The sequence below is a fragment of the Schistocerca gregaria genome, chromosome 8, assembly GCF_023897955.1.
Source record: "Schistocerca gregaria isolate iqSchGreg1 chromosome 8, iqSchGreg1.2, whole genome shotgun sequence".
NCBI classification, from domain to species: Eukaryota; Metazoa; Arthropoda; class Insecta; order Orthoptera; family Acrididae; genus Schistocerca; species Schistocerca gregaria.
Window position 1 is genome coordinate 407651107 of NC_064927.1, and position 19424 is coordinate 407670530.

The window sequence follows — 19424 nt, forward strand, 5'->3', positions numbered from 1 at the left end:
AACACATAAGCGCTGAATGAAGAGAACGTCCTGCCAGCAAAACTAATTCCTTTCATGACGTGGCTTACTAGGCCAGAAAAACTAGTTACAAAAAGAGGGCTCCCTTCTAAAAATTAGTGGAATTCTGGAAACTCATTTAATCGTTCAAGTACGCCTCTCATATGATTAATCTTAGTTTACCGCAATTTCCGAGTGGTACTTCAGTCGTGAAGAAAAGGGAACTACCAAAGTTTCAAATCTTTCTTCTTTTTTTTTTTTTTGGCAAGTTCCTCTGAAACTAAACACTCACTCGAAGAAGCAATGTTTACCAGAGACGTAGAGCATTAAATCCTGCAGCGTTGGAGTTGCTATCCGTTTAAGTTTTCCTATAGAAAAACTACGCCATAAAAGAGCAAGTTTTCACACTATTCGAAAAACACTCGTTCCGTCCGTATAAAACGCGCAGCATATGAAAATTGACTAATTTGACGCAAAATTTTTTCCTAGAAATATTGTAGCGCATCAAATTGTGTCTCCAAAAAGTCTAGTAAAGTGATGAAAAAAAACATGGCTCGTAAATAAATATCGCCGTTATGCAATTCTGTGTAAATCATATGGTTAAATACCAACACCAACTTTCTATTTTCAGTTGGTTTTTTCCAATATTTATTATTGTTCGTTTACTTTTCAATACTCTCCTTCTTTGACTACGTAGGTACGCGGAACATACAAAAAAACCTTTGTTTTACAAGTTGTTTGATGTCTTCAAAGACCCAATTGACTCCGGAAAGGCAGAGTTATTTGAAGATGGAGGATTTCTGTGGCACAGAGTGGCATCGGAGGCAAAATAACTATTTTCTTCCATAATTATGAAATATGTAGAGTCCATCAAACGTTGGTGTAGCTGATAGGTCACGACTGTGTTTGATGGGTGCCATGACGTGACAAGTGACTGGAGCACGAAATCAGCTAAGCGGCTGCAACAACTGCCACGTTTAATGAAACATCACAAGTAACCAGGATAAAAGTCATGTTTCTGCGGAACGAACAAAATAAACAGTGCCTTATTTCATCAGTAAACACTTCCGGGCTAAATTACCGTGGTCGATGAGTAGAACTTCTTCTCCCTGACGTTTCGTTCTCAGGTACGGAGAACATCTTCCGAGTTTCTTTGAGTTCTTATGGAGGTAGCGATCAGTATGTGTACCTATCCTGTAGGCCTTGTTGCCTAAGGTCCCATCCGCCTGTTTGATAACTGATACATCCAAAAAGTTAAGTGGTCAATTGTTCTCTTTTTTCATGGTAAATTTGATCTTTTGGTTGATGCTATTTAAGTGCACCAGGAAATCATTCAAGTCCTCTTCCCCATGATTCCATATTACAAAGGTATCATCCACATACCGATACCACTTCGAGGGGCTTTTTGTGGCCGACTGCACTGTTTGATGTTCAAAATATTCCATGAATAAGTTATCAAACGGGCGTATGGGACCTTAGGCCACAAGGTCTACAGAAAAGGTACACATACTTATCGCTACCTCCATAAGAACTCAAACCACCACCCTAGGTAAAAGAGGGGGGTCATAAAAACACTAGTGGATAGGGCCAATAATATTTGTGCACCAGGCTACTTACAAGAAGAACTAAATCATTTACGAATGGCTTTTGCGAAAAATGGTTATACGAAAAACGAGATTAACCGAGCACTTCACCCAAGTAGAAAAATGCCTAAAAATAGGAGACAGAAACAACCATAAGCTGGAAAAGTATTTCTTCCCTTCATCCATAACATCACGGATCGCATTGGGAAAGCACTAGCCAAGTTTCAGGTGGAGACTATTTTCAGACCTACTAAGAAAATTAGTGAATGCCTAAGATCAACAAAAGATGCTCGTCACCCCCTATCCACCCCAGGGGTATATAAAATTCCGTGTAGTTGCGGCAGGGTTTACATAGGAACTACAAAAAGAAGCATCAATACACGTTTGACGGAGCACGAAAGAAACTGTCGCTTGGGACATATCGACAAATCGGCAGTAGCGGAACATGTTTTTAAGGATGAAGATCACGAAATAAAATTTGGTGACACAATCGTGCTAGCGAGTACGTCGCATTATTATACACGTATGTATAGAGAGGCAATTGAAATCCACAAACATCAATACAATTTTAATCGTAAAGAAGAAGGATTAAAATTGGACAAAACATGGCGGTCGACGTTGCATCAATCACGTGACAATCGATTGCCTGCAATCGAGAGAACAGACGATAGCCAGAAATAGCTACACATCGACGCCACGTGACGTGCGGTGGCGCCCTCTACGATCTCCATATAAGCGGCGGCCCCAGCTCCTAGCAGCCAGTCGTCGACTCACCTCGGAAGATGCTCTCCGTAGTTGAGAACGAAACATCAGGGAGAAGAAGTTCTACACATCGACCAAGGCAATTTAGCCCGGAAGTGTTTACTGATGAAGACGCCGGGAGTGGAAGCCTACATGGGATGAGTGCCTTATTTCTTCACTGATCGCACAGTCTGAAGACAAACAAGCTGGTGAACGTGGCGTTACTGTAACTGTGGCCATTGCTGCTGACGTTGCTCAACATTATGCCCGCTTTGTTGTCGTCAGGGAGGACACAGTCCTTCTTGTGATTTTGACCTCTTCAGCCTCACTGTCCCCCAATCTAAGGTAGTCAAAGGCAGACAAGTCTACAGCTCCCTAAATTTCAAGTTGTCCCAAATACGGAAAGACAACATTGTGTACCTGCACACATTCAGTGCCTGTAAGACGGCTTCGTCGTTTCTAGGCAAAAGATAACAGAAATTCCTTAAGGCGTTGGAGACGAAAAACAACCTATAGAAAGCAGTAGAGAAATTCCAGAGCTAATGCTGATCAAACTGAACACCGTGAACAGATGTTCATTGCAGCCCTGTATTGTGAAGATGAAAAAAACGTATTGAATTTGCTTTGCTATGAAATCTTTGAAAAAAAGGGTATGAAAGACATCATTCAGCCTTACTACCTCTTTGCCTACTGCTCGACAGCATTCCCCGAGAACGCGTTTGGAACTGGGAGCTTAAGAAAACAACCTAAAAGGTCTACTGCAATGCGGATAGAAGGCTTCAAAATTCGGCCTCTTGCCAGTTCTCAATATTACTAAAGAAGTGCCACCTGCGGAATTTTCTAATGCTGCAATTTCTCTGTATACTACAGCATCATCCGCGAAAAGTCACATTGAACTTGCCACGATATTTTCTAGGTCAAGGGCTTGGAGAATTCTCCGGACCATAACTTTTGTGACGGTGTCTGCCAGTGTTTATTTTACGATTTTCCTCGTTTTACAGTCAATTCTGAATTCCTATAAAACGCTAAATACAACCTGCCTGTCAATTTAGTCCTATGATTTTTTTATTAAGTCGACAAAAACTACTACTGTGTACTGATTTCTAATTTGTTTAGTTCTCAGAATGCTGTTGAGGCTGAATATCTTTTCCACGCATGATCTGCCTTTTCGGAAATCACCTTGATATTCTGCATCAGGTGGTGAGCAGGACTTTGGAGAGTACCTTACAAGCAACTGAAAGTAAACAGGTGCCTGTATAGTTGTTCGGAACAGTTCCGTTGCCTTTTCTGTGAAGTGGGTATACGAGCGAACTTTTTTCATTTTTTATTCATGTCTTCTTGATTGTTTAATGCGGCCCGCCACCAATTCTTCTCCTGTGTCAACCTTTCCACTTCTGATTAGCAATTGCAGCCTACATCATCAACTAATTTGTAGATGTATTCCAATCTATATCTTCCTCTGCAACTTTTACCTTCTACAGCTCCCTCTAGTACCACGAAAGATTTAACAGGTGTCCTATCATCCTCTCCCTTCTTCTTGCCAGTACTTTCCATATTGTTTCTTCCTCCCCGATTCTGTGGAGAACCCCCTTATCCCTTACCTTATCAGTGTACCTAATTTTCAGTATTCGTCTGTAGCAACATCTCTTCTGTTACCGTTTTCCTACAGTCCATGTTTCAGTACCATATAATGCTATGCTCCAAACGTACATCCGCAGAAATTTCTTTCTCAAATTAAGGCGTCGTATTCCATTTGCAGCGAATTTCCTCCAGCCTTCCACGATCCTGCCACAATACCTTATTAACCTGGTGCCTTATTATCTTCCTTATCATCCCTGAGCCCCTGCTTTATTTTCCTGGTTTCACTGATACTTGGCGGTTTGGAATCTAAATTACTATGAATTTGTTTCTGAACAAACAGTCTCTCCTGAGGCTTTTCATTGTTTAGTAGCACTCTGAAACAGGCTGCTAAGAGTTGACAATTTTCTGTGTCGATAACATTTACATTAATGAATCATTTTTATTTTCATTCTTTCTGGATACTTGTACACTATATTATCATTAACCATAATCGTCCGCCCCTGGTAGCTGAGTGGTCAACGCGACGGAATGTCATACCTAATGGCCCGGGTTCGATTCTCGTCGACTGGGTCGGAGATTTTCTCAGCGCAAGGTCTGGGTGTTGTGTTGTCCTTATCATCATCATTTCATCCACATCGACACGCAAGTCGCCGAAGTGGCGTCAACTTGAAAGAATTGCACCAGGCGAACGGTCAAACCGACGGGAGACCCTATGTACACGGCATTTATATTAACCATAATGCAGTAGCCATCCCCTAGTTTACGGAAAAAAGCCAACAATCAGACCCCGAGATATGCTCACTACCGTTGCAGCTGCGTGGTGTTTGCATGTTCTTTCTGCGTGTGCGCACACTGTGATCTTGCACGTGAATCTGTAAGGGAGAAAGAGTACCGCAGATTCCCCAGTGCAGTCCTTGCGCCCTGCTGGAAAGTTCTTTTTTTTCACTTGAGTTCTGTTTAACAGTGCACCATTTTCTGGAATGATATGAGTGCAAAATTATATTATTATTCAGCTTCCAAATAATATAATTTGTTCATTTTTCTTCGCTTCTTTTATTTTACAGAAACCTTTCACTAATTACGTTGCGTCCCCAAGAAGTATGTTCTACAACTATACGTGAACTTCAGCAGCTTAAGTTTTCAAAGCTGTCTTTCCACGAGAAACTTGCAGTTAAGAAAAGGGGTCGTTCAACACCTGATATTCTAATCCCTCACGTGGGCACAGGTAACGACAAAAGTTACGTTCGTAATTTTAACTCTTAATGGTTCGAACTGATAAGTTGAGTTTGTGGCTGTGGAGTTAAAAATGCGTTGTTTTGCCTTCCGGTGTTTGCTGTTTGGTGGTGACGTAACGAGGACAAAAGGTGGTTTTATAAAGTAAACAAAATGAAAGAAAAAATTGGTAAGCGTGAAAATTCAAAGAAGTACATTGCAGTGTCACCGTAACTTTTAGAAACCGATAGTATTAAGCGGAAACTTGATGTGGCATACAAACTTTCAATCAATGAGTGTAATACACACGGTAAAAAGAATCCTGAACTTCTTTTCCCAGATAACAGATTGCAATTTCCTTTGTGGAAACTTCTAAACCTCCTTACGCTGAATGATGAAGAAAATGATTTATTAAATCCGTGTTTCTAAGACTATTTAGTATGAGATACTTGACTGCCAGCTACAGATGATATAAGGACGGAAATAACGAAGGCTTCCTTTGTACCTCTCATCGCTTATAACACAGCAGATGCTTCGGAACACAAGCAAAAGGTTGCTGATCTCTGAATGGAGAAATGTTTGAACGTTTTGGGGATTCTTTATTGCAGAAAATCTAACTACAGATGGCATACCAAAATGTATTTTAGAATAATAGGACATAATTCTTCGAGGATATGGCCAAAAGTTGGAAGCTCATTCATTTGACTGTGTAAATAGCATGAAAGGCAAAAAAAAAGCAGTTGAAGTAAAAATCAAAGCAGTTTATAGTACTGCACATTTCCAACATTCTGGCTATTCCAATATTCTCAAAATCGCTGCACCGTGTGTTCATTCCCAAGAAACATATGTACTTCAGTACTCCACGTCCCGCTTGCTCAAAGTGAAAATTCAACATATAGACCCCAAACAGATTTCATGAAAATTCGAAACCTTTAAAAAACAACCTTACTGAAAGTCAGTGAACGTCAAACGAAGATCAAACCATTGCACAAGCAATAGGAATTTTAAAATACCTGAGTCATGATAATTTCGAGTTTTGGTTACAACCAAATGCAGTCTTAAGAAATTAGTGCGTTTAAAGTTACTGAATATATAACAATATACAAAACTGCTCTTTTAGAATTAAGAGACTCAAAGTATTGTGAGAAAACTTCAAAGCTACTCTTCGTGGATGGTACGGGAGAGAAGGACTGTATGTGTTGGTATAACAGTAGCTGCTAAATTGTTCACAAGATACAGTCATGACCACTGTAGTATATCTCGAGGTTGACAAAGGAAAGCTTGAAACTAAACTATAAGTATCTTGTAAGTCTGATATTCATTGATACTGCAGTTTAAATCAGCTGCTAAAATTAATTGTGGAAAAAATTTGGACGATGTTGTTGGTGAAATTACGAAACTGTTAAAAGTCCTCTTGACAGTTCTCATAACTACATCAGAAGCACAACACTGCATTTTAACAATGAAAAAAATAAGAAGTTCTCTAAAAAGCACTATGAATTCTGAAAGACTAAATGCGCTTGCAGTGAAATCGATAGATGAAAATTTCGTCAGATGCCATCCTCGGATCAAGTAGAAAATTACTGATCTTTCTGTGCAAATTAAAACAACAGCGAAAGAATTTATTTTTAAATGAATAGATCAGGCTTGAAATCTAACAATTTACGTTGAAGTAAGTAAAAATACTTCACCTGGCTCTTTTACAATTTTATCTAATTTCTGGGTAAATTTTCTTTTTATCCGTGTTAGAAATTTTAAAACAAAAGCTAAAGATTTTTTTGAAGCAGAAACCCCGCTAATCTTAGCTACGAGCCGTCAGTTATTTGTGCTTACGGAAATCAGAAGCAGCAGAACCCTCTCTGGAAAACGGGCACCAAAATGCGTTCGACGAGACACATATTATCAAACGGACAAAAAATGGTTCCAATGGCTCTGAGCACTATGGGACTTAACTGCTGAGATCATCAGTCGGCTAGAACTTAGACCTACTTAAACCTAACTAACCTAAGGGCGTCACAGACATCCATGCCCGAGGCAGGATTCGAACCTGCTACCGTAGCGGTCGCGCGGTTCCAGACTGTAGCTCCTAGAACCGCTCGGCTATCCCGGCCGCCTTAAACGGACAAATGGTTTACGTGACTGCGTAGAAGAAGAAGCGACCGAAAAAAATTTTTTGACAACGCTCCCATTAAAGATGGAGGCTTGCAACCAATTGCAAGCGTAGCTTGGAATTCGGCCATTGGAAAGTTGAAGAAGGCGTATCGGTTCCTAGGGAAAACATTGCCTTATATAGCGCCGTGTGAGTTAACGAGCATTGCGCTCTCTCTTAAATACATGGCTGAAAGAGTCAGCCTACAGGAATTGTGAAACGAACCCTGTCGTCCAGGAACGTGTGCCACAAAGGACGCAGATTCATCATGAGATGGGGAAACTCACAGGCATCTATTGTCTATTGAGGCATAAGGGCTGTAGCTAGCGACAGAGACAGACGAGGACCTAAGTCATAGGGAAACCCAGTGGAAGCTGTATATGGCCAAGGAGACGTAGCAGTGTTAAATGTGGCGGACCTACGATCGGCCATAAAGGGAAACATTTATGGAAGCTAATTCTGTAGTAGCGCAGAGAATGAAGCCACACTAAATTTTAATCTACCATCCTTTATAAAATTTCATGGTGATCCCAATAAAACTTGAATATAATAGTTTAGGATTTACTGCGAAAGTGAAATTAACAAGCTTTGTAACAAAGACCTGAATGATAAAATCTGAACCCTTTGGTCGGTCTTTACGACTGACATTCCATATAGAAGCGCATCATTAAAATGACAAATGTTGTTAGTATAAACTCTGTAACTTAATTTGTTTAAAAGATATAGAAAATTTAAACTGTCAGTATTTTCAGTTAAGCATCAGATCATCATTTCCTCCACACAAAACACATTGAACGATGACAGCATGACACCTTATTGAATAATTAGCTAGTAGAATATTTGTTGTAAAGTTTGGTGTATAGAAGTTACTTTTATTCTTTATTTTTTTATTAGAAAGCACATGGATGCAAGGCTACTGGCCGTGACATTCAAAGCCATGAAGGAAATGGTATCGGTTTTATGTAAAAGACTTTAACATTTATTATGTAATGGATATTATTGTTACTTTATTTAGAACGTGGAAGTGATCAAGCTGTGATTATTTAAATATGTTTAAATGTAAAATAATGTAGAATAAGCTGTAGCCAATCGGATGGACGGCTTCAGGAAAGGGAACTGCAATAGTCAGTTGAGCGAGAATGTTCGGCGCGCGGGAAAACGCGGCCGGGGACGGGCAGAGAGACAGTGCTGGAGCAGACGCGAAAGCGGACAGTTCGGCTGGAAACACCAAAGGATACAGTTCGGATTGAGACGAGAAATCAGACAGTCGGTCTTTAGGAGCTAGGAAGTGAAACGACTTAGAAAATTTCGCATTGTGTGGTATCGCGGGACTAATTCTCGGAGCGGTGAGCAGCCGTGCGCCTGGTGTGAACTCAACTTTTCGTGTAAATATCGAAGTGGTGTATTGGACTTGTGCTTGGCGGTGACATAGTGAGTGATCGAACTGTGTCAAATGGATATGCGCTCGAGTGTAGTAGTAATTCTAAATACGGCCACTTTCGCTATTAGTTTCCCTTCTGAATAAACATTATTCTAACCGAATCGCAACTGTGTAGCCTCCATTATTTATGGGTCATTAATTTAGTTCCCGATATTATTATTACTGTTATTATATGTTACATTTCGCAAAATTGCCATCAGTCAGACATTTTAACCAAAATGTCACAATGTCTGATTTTGGGCGTGTAATGCGACACGTGCCGTTCAACCCCTACACGAGTTTGAGCCAAGACATTTCGACGAAGAGGAACGGCAGGTGAGCCCTAAAATCTTTAGGATGTCAGCTCGCAGCTGGACTGGGCGCCAGTGATCTCCAAGGCGGTAACAAGGCTACATAACCATACGAGAGTTGCCACTTGACAATGGCCAAGGAGCACTGAGCCGGATGCTTGTGGATATTTAACGGGTTGACGCGGATGGAATCTGTAAATAATTTAACAAATATAGGAAGTTTGTCCTCATACCAAACTTCACAATCAAAGGTATGGAAAGAACTATAGTAACCCAGATTACCGCAAATATTATACATATGTACCAGACTGGTACGTTGCGTAGCTGTGTGGACCAATGAGTCATCCAAGTACATCCCTACCGATTTTGTTAACAGCTGTTGCTCAGCAGCTACGATGTGTATTCTTTAGACCAAATAAAAATAAGTCGCCATCCGCAGAAAAATATTTAATTTCACTTCGCAGCTTTCAACAGACTGATACGTGATCTTCAGAAGCATAAGTATGCCGAAGTCAAATAAAGATCGGACGATACGTACTTCCTACAAAAAAAAAAGTAAAATTTTTGTTTGTAGAAACAAATTTACGATAGCTGAGTACCATAAATGTATAAAAAGTTTCTTACAACGAATGTGTAACATATGAGCAATTAAGATTTTTACATTTTTGATACTCAACTACAGCACATTTATTTTCAGTTTCTTAAAAATACTTGCTTAGGTTTCCACTGACTGAGTCACTTGACACAAAAGCTTGCGTGCCTCAGCGATACAGATAATCGTACCGTAGGTGCAATCACAACGAAGGGGTATCTGTTGAGAGGCCAGACAAACGTGTGGTTCCTGAAGAGGGGCAGCAGCCTTCTCAGTAGTTGCAGGGGCAACAGTCTGGATGATTGACTGATCTGGCCTTGTAACAATAACCAAAACGGCCTTGCTGTGCTGGTACTGCGAACGGATGAAAGCAAGAGGAAAATACGGCCGTAATTTTTCCCGAGGGCATGCAGCTTTACTGTATGATTAAATGATGATGGCGTCCTCTTGGGTAAAATATTCCGGAGGTAAAATAGTCCCCCATTCGGATCTCTGGGCGGGGACTACTCAAAAAGACGTCGTTATCAGGAGAAAGAAAACTGGCGTTCTACGGATCGGAGCGTGGAATGTCAGATCACTTAATCGGGCAGGTAGGTTAGAAAATTTGAAAAGGCAAATGGATAGGTTAAAGTTAGATATAGTGGGAATTAGTGAAGTACCACAGTAGTACAAGTTTATATGGCAACGAGCTCTGCAGATGACAAAGAAATTGAAGTAATGTATGATGAAATAAAAGAAATTATTCAGGTAGTTAAGGGAGATGAAAATTTAATAGTCTTGGGTGACTGGAATTCGGTAGTAGGAAAAGGGAGAGAAGGAAACGTGGTAGATGAATATCGATTGGGGCTAAGAAATGAAAGAGGAAGCCGCCTGGTAGAATTTTGCACAGAGCACAACTTAATCATAGCTAACACTTGGTTTAACAATCATGAAAGAAGGTTGTACACATGGAAGAACCATGGAGATACTAAAAGGTATCAGATAGATTATACAATGGTAAGACAGAGATTGTATGACATTTCCAGGGGCAGATGTGGACTCTGACCACAATCTATTGGTTATGACCTGTAGATTAAAACTTAAGAAACTGAAAAAAGGTGGGAACTTAAGGAGATGGGACCTGGATAAACTGAAAGAACTAGAGGTTGTACAGAGTTTCAGGGAGAGCATAAGGGAACAATTGACAGGAATGGGGGAAATAAATACAGTAGAAGAAGAATGGGTAGCTTTGAGGGATGAAGTAGTGAAGGCAACAGACGATCAAGTAGGTAAAAAGACGAGGGCTAGTAGAAATCCTTGAGTAACAGAAGAAATATTAAATTTAATCGATGAAAAGAGAAAATATGAACATGCAGTAAATGAAGCAGGCAAAAAGGAATACAAACGTCTCAAAAATGAGATCGACAGGAATGGCAAAACGGCTAAGCAGTGATGGCTAGAGGACAAATGTAAGGATGTAGAGGCTTATTTCACTAGAAGTAAGATAGATACTGCCTACAGGAAAATTAAACAGACCTTTGGAGATAAGAGAACCACTTGTATGAACATCAAAAGCTTAGATGGAAACCCAGTTCTAAGCAAGGAAGGGAAAGCAGAAAGGTGGAAGGAGTATGTAGAGGGTCTATACAAGGGCATTGTACTTGAGGACAATATTATGAAAATGGAATAGGATGCAGATGAAGATGAAATGGGAGATACGATACTGCAAGAAGAGTTTGACAGAGCACTGAAAGACCTGAGTCGAAACAAGACCCCGGAGTAGACAATATTCCATTGGAACTACTGACGGCCTTGGGAGAGCCAGTCCTGACAAAACTCTACCATCTGGTGAGCAAAATGTATGAAACAGGCTAAATACCCTCAGACTTCAAGAAGAATATAATAATTCCAATCCCAAAGAAAGCAGGTGTTGACAAATGTGAAAATTAGCGAACAATCAGTTTAATAAGCCACAGCTGCAAAATACTAACGCGAATTCTTTACAGACGAATGGAAAAACTAGTAGAAGCCGACCTCGAGGAAGATCAGTTTAACCTACGTTTCTAGCATTTGTAGACTTAGAGAAAGCTTTTGACAATGTTGACTGGAATACTCTCTTTCAAATTCTAAAGGTGGCAGGGGTACAATACAGGGAGCGAAAGGCTATTTACAATCTGTACAGAAACCAGATGGCAGTTATAAGAGTCGAGCGACATGAAAGGGAAGCAATTGTTGGGAAGGGAGTAAGACAGGGTTGTAGCCTCTCCCCGATGTTATTCAATCTGTATATTGAGCAAGCAGTAAAGAAAACAAAAGAAAAATTCGGAGTAGGTATTAAAATCCATGGTGAAGAAATAAAAATGTTGAGGTTCACCGATGGCATTGTAATTCTGTCAGAGACAGCAAAGGACTTGGAAGAGCAGTTGAATGGAATGGATAGTGTCTTGAAAGGAGGATATAAGATGAACATCAACAAAAGAAAAACGAGGATAATGGAATGTAGTTGAATTAAGTCGAGTGATGCTGAGGGAATTAGATTAGGAAATGGGACACTTAAAGTAGTAAAGGAGTTTTGCTATTTGGGTAGCAAAATAACTGATGTGGTCGAAGTAGAGAGGATATAAGATGTAGACTGGCAATGACGAGGAAAGCATTTCTGAAGAAGATAAATTTGTGAACATCGAGTATAGATTAAGTGTCAGGAAGTCGTTTATGAAAGTATTTGTATGGAGTGTAGCCATGTATGGAAGTGAAACATGAACGATAAATAGTTTGGACAAGAAGAGAATAGAAGCTTTCGAAATGTGGTGCTACAGAAGAATGCTGAAGATTAGATGGGTAGATCACATAACTAATGAGGAAGTATTGAATAGGATTGGGGAGAAGAGAAATATGTGGCACAACTTGACCAGAAGAAGGGATCGGTTGGTAGGACATGTTCTGAGGCATCAAGGGATCACCAATTTAGTATTGGAGGGCAGCGTGGAGGGTAAAAATCGTAGAGGGAGACCAAGAGATGAATACACTAAGCAGATTCAGAAGGATGTAGATTGCAGTAGGTACTGGGAGCTGAAGCAGCTTGCACAGGATAGAGTAGCATGGTGAGCTGCATCAAACCAGTCTCTGGACTGAAGACCACAGCAACAACAAATAACAACATTGTGCTTCGTCTGATTTGATGAGTTCTTCCGTTGTTTGATGAGTTTTGACTGCGTAAAACGTAAAAACCCTCACGGATTAGTTCTCAGGCATGGTGTTACTTAGCAACAAGGCAGTGCGAGGAGCGGGCTATGGTGGACAAGTGACCAGCGTGGCGCCATACCTCCAGCGTGGCGCCATACCTCCAGCGGTTAATTCCAGTACATCAATCTTGATGGTGTCGCAACTTCTTTTATTGAAGTAGATCTTCACTTGGCCTTACGAGGCTAAATGGAGCCAGTTCCGTAACTAACCTCAGCAAAACGCTGAGGAGATACCGGAACTCTAGCCCAGGTCGCCCTCACCGAATGCAGTGACGTCAACCACCCATTTTCCGGCTACAGACTCGGTCAAGTTGCCTCCTATGTAAACATTCGAAATTGGTTCACAGCCGAAATTGTACTGTAATAAGACCTGTTCTGGGTAACTGTTACCACTAAGAGTTACTGAGCCATGTGCGGCTCGCGTTGGTGACGTTGGTAGGTTGGCATCGTATAATGATAGTGGCGTATCGTTCTCTTCTCCTGTTTACTGGCGCCACTACGTTTGCCAGCATTGTCTGTCCAAAGTGGCAGCGGCAGCCTTCATCGATATCTAGTACCCGTACTATCTTTTGAAGGACGTGAAGTGTTTTTCGGGTCGGGTGTGTCGGTAGATCGGTTGGGACGGAGCAGCAGAGAGGTCCGGCAGCGCGCCGACATGCCAGGACCGTTGGCGGCATGCAGGCATTGCCGGATCGAGGGGCTGTAGTTGCGAGGGCCACAACCTCGTTGTCCACCGGACCCAGGACGTTGATTTGAGTGAACATTAATGCAGTAGTGAAACCTCCACTATTTTCTGGTCATCCCGTTTATCGCGCGTTGCTGCTCGCAGGGTCGCCATGAGACAAACAGCAACAAGTGGAGCATGTCGAGTTGGTAGAATCTATTAGCTGTCTTCTACTGCCTGTTATTAGTTTTATGGATTTTATGTTATTGTTGCTGAAGTGCAACCGGGGGTATGTTACTGCCTAATGGCCGCTAACGCCCCAGGTATCTGCCCTGGAGGTTAGCGTATTTTTGTGACAGTGTACTTTTCCTCGTTTTGCCGATGCTGTCCGGCATGACGTGTAGTTCGACAGGCTCCTTGGTTGCGGTGTGGATTGTGGTTTTCTTTGTCTACCTTGGTTGTAGTTGTTCCTTCTGCCTTCCTATGTTTTAAACACCAGATTCTGAAGACTCATTACTGTCTGTCACTTCGTCCACCCTTGAATTATACCGTTGCTGTGCTGGTTATCACACGTTAGGCGGATGTGGTAAGAGCATTGATCGCCGTTTAAACTGTGCCTAGTTTGAGTTGCCATCCTGTTACGTGAGTATAACTCTTGGCTACCTGTCTCACAGCGCACGCAGCTGTAGCGACTTTTCTCAGGTCGATCCTGGGACCACCGTCGGTGGATCACTCCCTTCTTTATTAGTTGTGATTATGTCAATTGTTTAAAAGTAATGTTTTGTTTAAATTATTCCTATTGCTCATGGCCTTCAGCCGACAAATAATTTGAATTCTATCTTAATAAGGCCTACAGCTGTCAGTGTAGTTTGTGTCACAGTTTGTTTTTAAGTGATTGTTTTAAAAGATGAATTCGGTATTTTCAACGTGTAATTGTCTTCCTCACTTGTAATTCAGGCATCAGCCGCTAATTGTTCTGAAGTATTGCTTGTGGCCTTCAGCCGACAAATAATTTTGAATTCTTTCGTTATAAGGCCTTCACCCGTCAGTGTAGCTCGTGTTACAGTCAATGTTTTTTAAAATGATTGTTAAAAAATATTTCCTTAAATAAAGTGTACCTGTTTACTGTGCAACCAACGGTAACTGATTAGGCCGATCCACACCTGTTCCTACTTTCCCTAATCCCCTCGTCTCAGTTACAAAAAGAGCTGAGGGAATGTAATAAACGTAGCAGTAATAAGATAGTTTTAATATCAATTAGTGTTAGGTCTGTGCCATGATTACCGAGGAACCAGTAGAGCAAAGTAGAGCCAGTGGACGTTAACTGGGGCTTGCTGAGTGTTTGACTTACTCTGGAGCAGCAAACGGCCGGGCTGCGTCTTGTTTGGAAAACGCGCGGGGGACAGGCAGGGGTCGTCCTGCCTCCGCAAAGCCGCCGGCGCCCTCTTGCGGTCGTTTGCCCGCCGCCTCCCGTTTCGCTGCCAATTTGCGCCCTGCTTATGAAATCTGCTCTCGCCAGCGTCGCGCTAACGCGATGATGGAAGACCACTCCGCGTGGCTTACAGCTTCAGTGGCCTCCTGTGAGCTTCCGCTACCTTTCCTGACAGTATTAACTAATAAGCCATACAGGCAGACAGAAATAACTTCATGGGCTCACCCGGCGAGAATGACTTTGATTAAGAACTGCACTGTCAATTCATGAATGAGTGTAAAAGAAGTCCTTGTAACAACAGGAAGTCTGTTCTCACGCACGTATACTGGCCATTAAAATTGCTACACCAAGAAGAAATGCAGATGATAAACGGGTATTCATTGGAGAAATATATTATACTAGAATTGACAAGTGATTACATTTTCACGCAATTTACCACCAATGGCAATAATAACGGCCTTGATACTCCTGGACATTGACTCAAACAGAGTTTGGATGGTGTGTACAGGTACAGCTCCCCAAGCAGCTTCAACACGATACCACAATTCAAGAGTGGTGACTGGCGTATTGTGACGAGCCAGTTGCTCGGCCACCATTGACCAGACGTTTCCAATTGGTAAGAGATCTTCAGAATCTGCTGGTCAGGGCAGCAGTCGAACATTTTCTGTATCCAGAGAGCCCCGTACAGGACCTGCAACATGTTGTCGTGCATTATCCTGCTGAATTGTAGGGTTTCGCAGTGATCGAATGAAGGGTAGAGCCGCGGGTCGTAACACATCTGAAATGTAACGTCCACTGTTCAAAGTGCCGTCAGTGGGAACAATAGGTGACCGAGACGTGTAACCGATGGAACCCCATACCATCACGCCGGGTGATACGCAGTTCACCGCGATGTCGCCAAACACGGATGTGACCATCATGATGCTGTAAACAGAATCTGAATTCATCCGAAAACATGACGATTTGCCATTCGTGCACCGAGGTTAGTCGTTGGCTACACCATCGCAGGAGTTCCTGTCTGTGATGCAGCGTCAACGTAAACCGCAGCCATGGTCTCCGAGCTAATAGTCCATGCTGCTGGAAACGTCGTTGAAGTGTTCGTGCAGATGGTTGTTGTCTGTTGACTCACGATGCATTACTGTCATGCGGATAAGATGCCTGTCACCTCGACTGCTAATGATACGAGATCGTTGGGATCCAGCACGGCGTTCCGTATTACCCTCCCCTCCTGAACTCACTAATTCCATATTCTGCTAACAGTAATTGGATCTTGACCAACGCAAGCAGCAATGTCGCGGTACGATAAACCGCAATCGCGATAGGTGACCTTTATCAAAGTCGGAAACGTAATGGTGCGCATTTCTCCTCCTTACATGAGGCATCACAACAACGTTTCACCAGGCAACGCCGGTCAACTGCTGTTTGTGTATGATAAATCGGTTGGAAACTTTCCAAGTGTCAGCACGTTGTAGGTGTCGCCACCGGCGCCAACCTTGTGTGAATGCTCTGAAAAGCTAATCATTTGCATATCACAGCATCTTCTTCCTGTCGGTTAGTGGTGGTGGTGGTGGTGGTGGTGGTTAGTGTTGAACGTCCCGTCGACAACGAGGTCATTAGAGACGGAGTGCAAGCTCGGGTTAGGGAAGGATTGGGAAGGAAATCGGCCGTGCCCTTTCAAAGGAACCATCCCTGCATTTGCCTGAAACGACTTAGGGAAATCACGGAAAACCTAAATCAGGATGGCCGGAGACGGGATTGAACCGTCGTCCTCCCGAATGCGAGTCCAGTGTGCTAACCACTGCGCCACCTCGCTCGGTTCCTGTCGGTTAAATTTCGTGTCTGTAGCACGTCATGGTGTAGCAATTTCAATGGCCAGTATTGTACATATAACCGATGGATGATTTTTCTCAGTAGCGTATATATAACAGATGGATGATCCTTCGCAAAGGTAATCTTAAGTACATTTTACTTCAAATGGTAGTTCTCTGTGAACCTAAATGTGGATCCTAGAGACGCTATTGTCATGAGAAATAGCGTACAGTTTATGTAACCTTAAAGTTACAGTGGTGAACAATTAAGTATGTCCACTTTAGTAACCTACTTACAATGAGATGACGAACGTCGTGGGAAATCGATATGCGCACACACACAATGGCGGTAGTATCGCAGCAATGTGTTGGCGGTGCGGCCATCTGCACTCAGGTGACTGATTCGAAAAGGTTTCCGACGTGGTTATGGCTACACTACGGGATTTAACAGACTTTGAACGGGGAATGGTAGTTGGACTAGACGCATCAGAAGTCGTTAGCGAATTCAATATTCCGAGGTCCACAGTGTCGAGAGTGTGCCGAGAATATCAAATTTCACGCATAACCTCTGACCGTGGCCTTCACGTAACGCCCGGTTATCGGAGGCGTTTGTTTAGAGTTGGTCAGTGACGACAGACAAGCAACACTGCGTGAAATAACGACAGAAATCAATGTGGAACATACAATTAAGGCGAAATTTGACGTTAATAGGCTAAGGTAGCAGAAGACCGTGACGAGTGCCTTTGGTACCACACGACACCACTTGCAGCGCTTCTCTTGGGCTCGCCACCATATCGGTTGAATCCTAGACTACTAGAAGACCGTGGCCTGGTTACGAGAATCTCGGTTTCACTTGGTAATAGCTGATGGTAGGGTTCGAGTGTGGCGTAGACCCTACGAAGCCATGGACCCAAGTTGTCAACAAGGCAGTATGGAAGCTGTAGGTAGCTCCATAATTGTGTGAGCTGTGTTTACATGGAATGGACTGAGTCGTCTGGTCCAACTGAATCGACCATTGACTGCAAATGGCTATGTTCGACTACTTGGAGACCATATGCAGCCCCTCACGGACTTCATGTTCCCGCACAACGATGGAATTTTTATGGATAACAATGTCACCGGGTCACAGTTGTTGGCCATTGGTTTCAAGGACGCTCTGAACAACTTGAGCGAATGGTTTGGTCACCCCATCGAACATTTATGGGACGTAATCGAGACGTATTTCCGGAAGCGACTTCCATCGATGTGTTGTGTCTATGCCACGTCAAGTTGCTGATCAAAAGGAGACTCCATTGGACTGGATTGTTTTGTGTTGGGGGAAGTGACCAACCAGCGAGGTCATAAATCTCATTCGATTAGGGAAGGGTGGAGAAAGAAGTCGGTCGTGTCCTGTCAAAGGAACCATACCGGCATTTGCCTGAAGCGATTTAGGGAAGTCACGGAAAACCTAAAGCAGGATGGCCGGAAGCAGGATTGAACCGTCGTCATCCGGTATGCGAGTCCAGTGCGCTAACCACTGCGCCTACTCACTCGTTAAAAGGAGACGCGATACGACATTAGGAGGTATTCCATTAATTTTGTCACCTTGTTGTCTATGGTAATTATTTGTGAACTTAAAAGTGGCCGAACAGAGAAAATGTCTCACTGTCCCCTTGTCGCGTGACAAGCATACAGTTTATGAGACTGTAAACTTATAGTGGTGAACAATTAGGTATGTCCATTTCGGGGGCTTGTTTATAAGGCGATTCATATGTTATAATACCTAGATTATTCTTGGTTCAAAATGGTTCAAATGGCTCTGAGCACTATGCCACTTAACTTCTGAGGTCATCAGTCGCCCAGAACTTAGAAATAATTAAACCTAACTAAGCTAAGGGCTTCACACACATCCATGCCGGAGGCAGGATTCGAACCTGCGATCGTAGTCGTCGCTCGGTTCCAGACTTTAGCGCCTAGAACCGCACGGCCACTCCGGCCGACTAGATTCTTCTTCTTCTAGTCCTTGGCCTTATCCGGTATCATCATGAGGTCGACATATTAGTCTGGATATGGCAATGGTAGTGGTAGAGGGTGACTGGGGACGTAGGTTGTGTAGCCTATCAGTCAGCGTCTAGTGTTATTCCATGTGAAAGTTTGAGACCGTTTCCTAGGTGACTGCGAACCGCGTTACTGTTGAGAGACTTGGTTACTCACCCGATGTATTCACCTTGTCAGATGTGGAAAACCACGTAAAAACCATATACAGGCTGGCCGGCACATTTGCTCTCGTTGTTAACCTGCCGGGCGGATTCCATCCTGGGCCAGCGCGCCTCCCCTAATTGCGGGAGAGGTCTGATAACACGGGCGGCTATTCGGGCGGGTGCTATCATATCTACGCTGAGAAATTAATTTATATTACTGGCAGTAATTAACTATAAAATTGCATTAGGTGCCATATATCAGTTATAGAACCAAAAGGATCTCACATCAGGTGCGTCACGCTGTCTTTTCTTCCCCTGGCATTTAGCAAATTTGGCTCCTCTGCATTTCCTCACTATTGATTGAATAGCGTAGATTCTTCATCTTACCGTCCGCATGGTTAGCTGTGTGGTTACATGCTTGCCTCCCATGCACTGGGCCCTGGTTCAATTCCCGGCCGAGTTGGTGATTTTCTCCAGTCGGGGACATTGTGTTGTGTTGTGTTGTCCTCATCATCGGTTCCAAGTCGCCCAAT

The 19424-nt window shown here is 42.7% G+C and overlaps 1 protein-coding gene and 1 pseudogene across 1 annotated transcript in view; one reads left to right on the forward strand and one right to left on the reverse strand.

Annotated features, from left to right (window-relative positions):
* The window catches only part of LOC126284412 (serine/threonine-protein kinase BRSK2), a 1848446-nt gene that overhangs the window by 1162511 nt on the left and 666511 nt on the right, over positions 1-19424 (reverse strand). The gene's annotated exons all lie outside the window — the stretch shown is intronic.
* Positions 6002-6690, forward strand: LOC126285219 (uncharacterized; annotated as a pseudogene).